Here is a 6,184-nt window from a genome sequence, read left to right as displayed (position 1 = left end):
TCTTCGCTAGAGTTCTTTGGTTCTTCTTCGTGCAGTAAACAACTTGTGGTTTCAAGAAACAGCCTTCTTGTTCTCTACCCGGCGGGACTTACAAAATGCTTATCCTACGCCGCCGACGATCGAGGACGAGCTTTAAGGCTGGTTCTCACGAAGACGTAAGCGTAAGCGGAGACGGAAGCGTAAGAGTCTTGTGTCGCGTGAAAACTGGCTCGACGCAAGCGCAAGGTTTTACGCATGCTCAGTTCGTAGGCTAGTGCCGATACCTCCTCGACGAGTTTGGTGAATTTATGCTTATGTTTCGCTAATGCTTACGTCGGGCCGGTTCTCACGCGACATAAGTCTCTTACAGTTCCGTCGTCGCTCGTGAGAACCAGCCTCTACAGCTTTTAGTTTCCCGACCTAAGCTGCGAGCGGTGTTTGAATTACAGAATTCATAGAAACACGGGCGAACAAAACATATTTTTAGTTGTGTACCGAACATATCTGTAAAAAAGTCAATTTCTTGGATTCATAGTTCCTTTTTGATCGATTATATAGTTTTCTGATTTTTTTTTTGCGAGAGTTGGGGGGGGGATGCTCTGCGAAAATTCAGTCTGTGACTGCTCTCATCTGGGGCACGTTTGTTTCAAAGCAAGCGAATACCGATGCTCAATAGGCCCGAGGAGGGTAAGCACCGAATAACCCCAAATAAGTGAAGCACGGGTTCAAATCCTGACTCAAACAGGGGATTTTTTCCGGGTTCCTGCCTTGATTCGAATTTGTGTCACAATTGAGTTATTCTCCCGTGTTTCCAGTCTTCTCGGATAAGGACACTTAACCGGAGGTCCAGTCTTTTTACTAACCTGAACCGAAGGGACGTAAAAGATCCACTGAGGACGCAAAAACCCTCTGGCCCTCTCTGTGTATTCATCACAAATATCTACTTTCAGAGATTTAATTCGAGCACATACTGTCTTTATGTTCCCTAGAAGAAGCTCTAGAGCGAGGAAGTCACTATTCGCACATGATCTTACGCCGAATTCCAAACTCCAGGAAAGTATATAGGCTATTTCTGCAGTTATTTCATGTGCACATGGAATTTTACAAGAAAGAAATGCAGTATGTATAGGTCTTTTTTAGCAGCTCAGAATATTTCCTTTTCTGGTAACACAAATATGGCGGCCTAAATGGATTATGACGTCATCATTCAAGCCCCTCGCCTTTTACCGCCGGGAAGATATATTTTTCGCTTTAAAAGCTTTTTCCCGTCGATGTTTGCAATTTTAGAGCAGCCAGTGTGTTAGGTCATCTTTCCAAGATATCTTGTGCAAGGTCTCGAAGCGATGGAGTAAAAATATGGAAGATGGTAAGTATTTATTCGAAGGGAATTGGAGCTCTGCAGCGGCATGTTTGACCAATTTCGAACCCAAACACGTGTAGACATTTGCCAAGATCTCTCTACAATAAATTTTCTGGGCTAAGAAAAAATTATTCTAAGAATAAGGGGTTATGTAGCTTTCGAAATCGGTAAGTCTCTATATGGTACGCGACGCCAGTTGCTGGGACGTTTGGCTTCTTTAAACAATATCGTGTTGAGCTCTGAACATCACCGACATAAGTATAGGAAACAAGGGCCCTCCCTACACTGTCAAGTGGACTGCTTCGTTTGATAGCTAGCCTAGCCGTATTTATTGCTATTATTTTTTGCTTTTTCTGGCTGATTTTAAAACCAGAAATCTTATACAGCGCTGCCAAAGTTTATTATTAAATAGCTAAATTAAGTAAAAATAAAATAAAATTAGTGTGTGAGGCTGTAGTTTCAGTTGGCTCCTCTGCAATAAGGCCATCACAAATAATAAGCTACTGTACTCTATAAATCAAATTGAAAAGAAACCCCTTCCTCTTTTCTTAATATAATTGTTACAATTTATTTCAGATATTGACCATGGCAAAGAAGATGAAGATAAGTAAATATATAAGGATGGACAGAGAGATCATTGAATTTTCTCCTTTGAATTCCACTCTTATTGATAAAAAACTTTTTTTATTGAATATTTGTTTTATTTGTTCTAGCTATGTGTTATTGACTATTACACATTTTGAAAGTATGGTTACAAACTGACCTCTCAGTTCTGTAGCACTGTCAAGAAAATAGGGGGGACCCCCTTCATATTTACAAAGACAATGCTTAAAGAATGCTGCTTGGTGGAAAAATGGTATGAGATTATATGGCTATCATTGTTAATGGAGATTTGCACCCCAGCCTCTGCTACGGCCCTGCCCCTGGTCCATGGACCCCTTGTTGAAAATAGGTTTTCTAGTAATAACATGTTTTCTAGTGAGGGAAGGGTTTTCTACTTCTAGTATGATCCGAGTATAAACCAAGAGCATGGATGAAGGTGGTTAAAAAGTTTCTATGTATTAAATCCTCAGAGCTAACACAGTATTATACTTCTGGGTTTTTTAATTCGCACTAAAACATAATATAAGTCACAGCATATTGTGCATTCAAAAGGTGCAATGGGCTTTTGAAATGAGAGGGGATCTATGATTATTTCACATCACTTTTATGTATGGTGCTTGATTGTAAAAAAATGTATGAAATTGTTTCCACTTTTGTCCCATTTACTCTGACTGAAAATTTGACATGACAAGCTCATGAAAATGATTTGTCTTCTAGACATATTGCATTATGCTGTAAAAACATTTACAACACAACATGTGTCCACTGCATTTCTTTGGGATTGAACATTTTACCAACAGGCTTGTGTATTTTGAGGTTGGCAAGTTTCCATCCTTTTTGGGTGTATGAAATTTTGAGCTCTGTTGGAACATTCCATCATGTTTATAACTGAATACTGCCCCCCTTTCCAGCCCACCCCTGGGCAATTATCCCTCTAACCTTCAAGGCATATAAATCCTAAGCCCATTCAGCCTTTCGGCTATCAAGTCATAGCCCATTCATGCTTTAGAGACATACACAAGATGGGCTGGTTGGTACAAGCCAACCAAAAAAAATTCAAACTGTGTCTTCTATTTGTTTTATTTGATATTCTGTGTACCACATGCTTTTTGTGTGTAGGAGATGAGATGATATAAGCTTATACCACTATTAAGACATTAAAACAAATATGAAATACTGTATGTGTCAAGTCATTTTCTGCAGTGGCTGATCTAGGTGTGGTTCTGTGGTCCAATGGTCCAATCCTTGTTAAGCACATAAAGCTTTTGTAATAGTTTTCATAAATTGAACCGCCTTTGAAAAATTCTAGACCCCCATTTAGCTTTTAACAGCGCCTGCACAAGGAAATTTGAATACTGAATGTTCATGATCGAAAAACTCGGACGGGCTGCATATATAACTTATTGAAACTAAACACAACACACCGTAAGGCATGTATTTATGCATGCATTATGAGCTTCGGAGGACCCATCGAATACCATTTGCAGTACTGAGTAGTCAACTCCAGGGTCAAGAATCCATGCCTGCTTGTCCACCATTAAGTGTGCCTTCGAATTCCAGTATAATTACGCTTCCATGCTGTAATTCAATCGTGATGATCCTCGCCGTCACCTATTGACTTTAGCGAATCGGACTTCCCACCGAACATAGCCATTCTAAATATAAATTTTTACCATATCTTTGCGCCCAAAGGCTTTTCTACAAGTCTTTCAAGTTTTGATACGTCTAAAACCCTACCAAAAATCAGAAAGATACTGTTTTATGCTCTTATTCTCGACTCTCTATGGCCACCATGTTTTTTTACTTAGGTCCAGCGAGTGTTATGACGTCATCTTACAATTTGATCTGTGATTGGTTGTTTCAATGTTTGATGCCCCGAATGTCAAAACAAAAAAAGTGTTTCCAGAAAAGGAAATATTCTGAGCTGTTTAGTCTGTAAAAAATCGTAACATTTGCTAGCGCCGATTTCGTCCGCCATCTTGGATCTGTAATCTGCCAGTTATTTTTTTTTCCCGTCTTCGCTTCAGGGTTCCTGTGGACATCCACGCAACAGCAAATAACGAAAGGGTACGAGTCTGCTCATATCCGACTTGCCCGCAACGACTCTACAACTCGAATCGTAGAGTGTAAATCAGCGTACGACCCCGCTAGGACGGTCGGCCTCGAAAGTCGTAGTGTGTAATTCAGGGCTAAGACGTGTCGTAGGCAGGTCTCATACGACTAAATCATCTGTCTTATTCAGTCTTAAGATATTCGACCGTCCTCGCAGGTGAGGAGGGTACAGGGGCAATGACTGCAATGAAGAAGGCGCCATTTTCCTCGAATGCTGGGTTCAAAGGTCTTCTCTACTGAGCAATCCACGCATTCCTATTCCATTCCACGATTTTCACTCCCTGTAATCGGATTCCACAAACAGTTGAAGGGGGGAACTCGGGAATATTTGAAACCTAAGAAACTGAAGAAATTTATTTAAAGCTCTTAAAACCTTTAACTAAACAATCTAGCCAAAGAAAGCTTTAAAAAGCTTTTAAATTCTGAAAAGGGGATTGAATTTGATTGCAATTTGAATTTTCTACAGAGTTCTGAAAATTTTCTTGGCCGCGCGAAAGGAGATTGAATCAAGTGCATAATTTCCTGTTTTGACGGCAAATCTGAAACAACGCATTTTCTTTAAATTCGTTTAAATTCTGAGACGGCAACAGAATAGCGAAAACTTTTTAAAGCAGAGAATTATATGCGAAAAAAGAAAATATCGTTTGTTTCATTCTTGATTGCGCATGCAGAGCGCGCACAAAATGCAATGGCAAAATTGTTCAGATTTGTTTCCTAAAATTGAATAATTATTTGATTTAAATATAATGGGAAAACTTGTAACCACACAACGATCTTTAGCAATAACTAAGAAGAAGACGGGAGCTAGTATAGCGCGCATATATTATTATATCATGTAATTTGATTGACATCTCGATCTACGTTACAAATGGCTGGACCCGGGCCTTCCAGTTCACGACCTTTTTTGAGTAAGTACGCAGCTGCTTTGTCTCCTATTATCTTTGTTCAACGAAGGAGTTCTTTTGTCTCTATTCTCTCGTTCTTTGTGTCGAGGTGCGGATATTATTCATTGCCCAATCAAATTGCAGCTTGTAAGAGCTGCGTACTGACCCTCGAGGTGCGGATATTATTCATTGCCCAATCAAATTGCAGCTTGTAAGAGCTGCGTAATGACCCTCGAGGTGCGGATATTATTCATTGCCCAATCAAATTGCAGCTTGTAAGAGCTGCGTAATGACCCTCGAGGTGCGGATATTATTCATTGCCCAATCAAATTGCAGCTTGTAAGAGCTGCGTACTGACCCTCGAGGTGCGGATATTATTCATTGCCCAATCAAATTGCAGCTTGTAAGAGCTGCGTACTGACCCTCGAGGTGCGGATATTATTCATTTGCCCAATCAAATTGCAGCTTGTAAGAGCTGCGTACTGACCCTCGAGGTGCGGATATTGTTCATTTGCCCAATCAAATTGCAGCTTGTAAGAGCTGTGTACTGACCCTCGAGGTGCGGATATTGTTCATTTGCCCAATCAAATTGCAGCTTGTAAGAGCTGCGTACTGACCCTCGAGGTGCGGATATTGTTCATTTGCCCAATCAAATTGCAACTTGTAAGAGCTGCGTACTGACCCTCGAGGTGCGGATATTGTTTATTTGCCCAATCAAATTGCAGCTTGTAAGAGCTGCGTAATGACCCTCGAGGTGCGGATATTGTTCATTTGCCCAATCAAATTGCAGCTTGTAAGAGCTGCGTAATGACCCTTGAGGTGCGGATATTGTTCATTTGCTCAATCAAATTGCAGCTTGTAAGAGCTGCGTACTGACCCTCGAGGTGCGGATATTGTTCATTTGCCCAATCAAATTGCAGCTTGTAAGAGCTGCGTAATGACCCTCGAGGTGCGGATATTGTTCATTTGCCCAATCAAATTGCAGCTTGTAAGAGCTGCGTAATGACCCTCGAGGTGCGGATATTGTTCATTTGCTCAATCAAATTGCAGCTTGTAAGAGCTGTGTACTGACCCTCGAGGTGCGGATATTGTTCATTTGCCCAATCAAATTGCAGCTTGTAAGAGCTGTGTACTGACCCTCGAGGTGCGGATATTGTTCATTTGCCCAATCAAATTGCAGCTTGTAAGAGCTGCGTACTGACCCTCGAGGTGCGGATATTGTTCATTTGCCCAATCAAATTGCAGC

Source organism: Nematostella vectensis, chromosome 3, assembly GCF_932526225.1.
Source record: "Nematostella vectensis chromosome 3, jaNemVect1.1, whole genome shotgun sequence".
Lineage (NCBI taxonomy): Eukaryota > Metazoa > Cnidaria > Anthozoa > Actiniaria > Edwardsiidae > Nematostella > Nematostella vectensis.
This window is presented reverse-complemented; position numbering follows the sequence as displayed.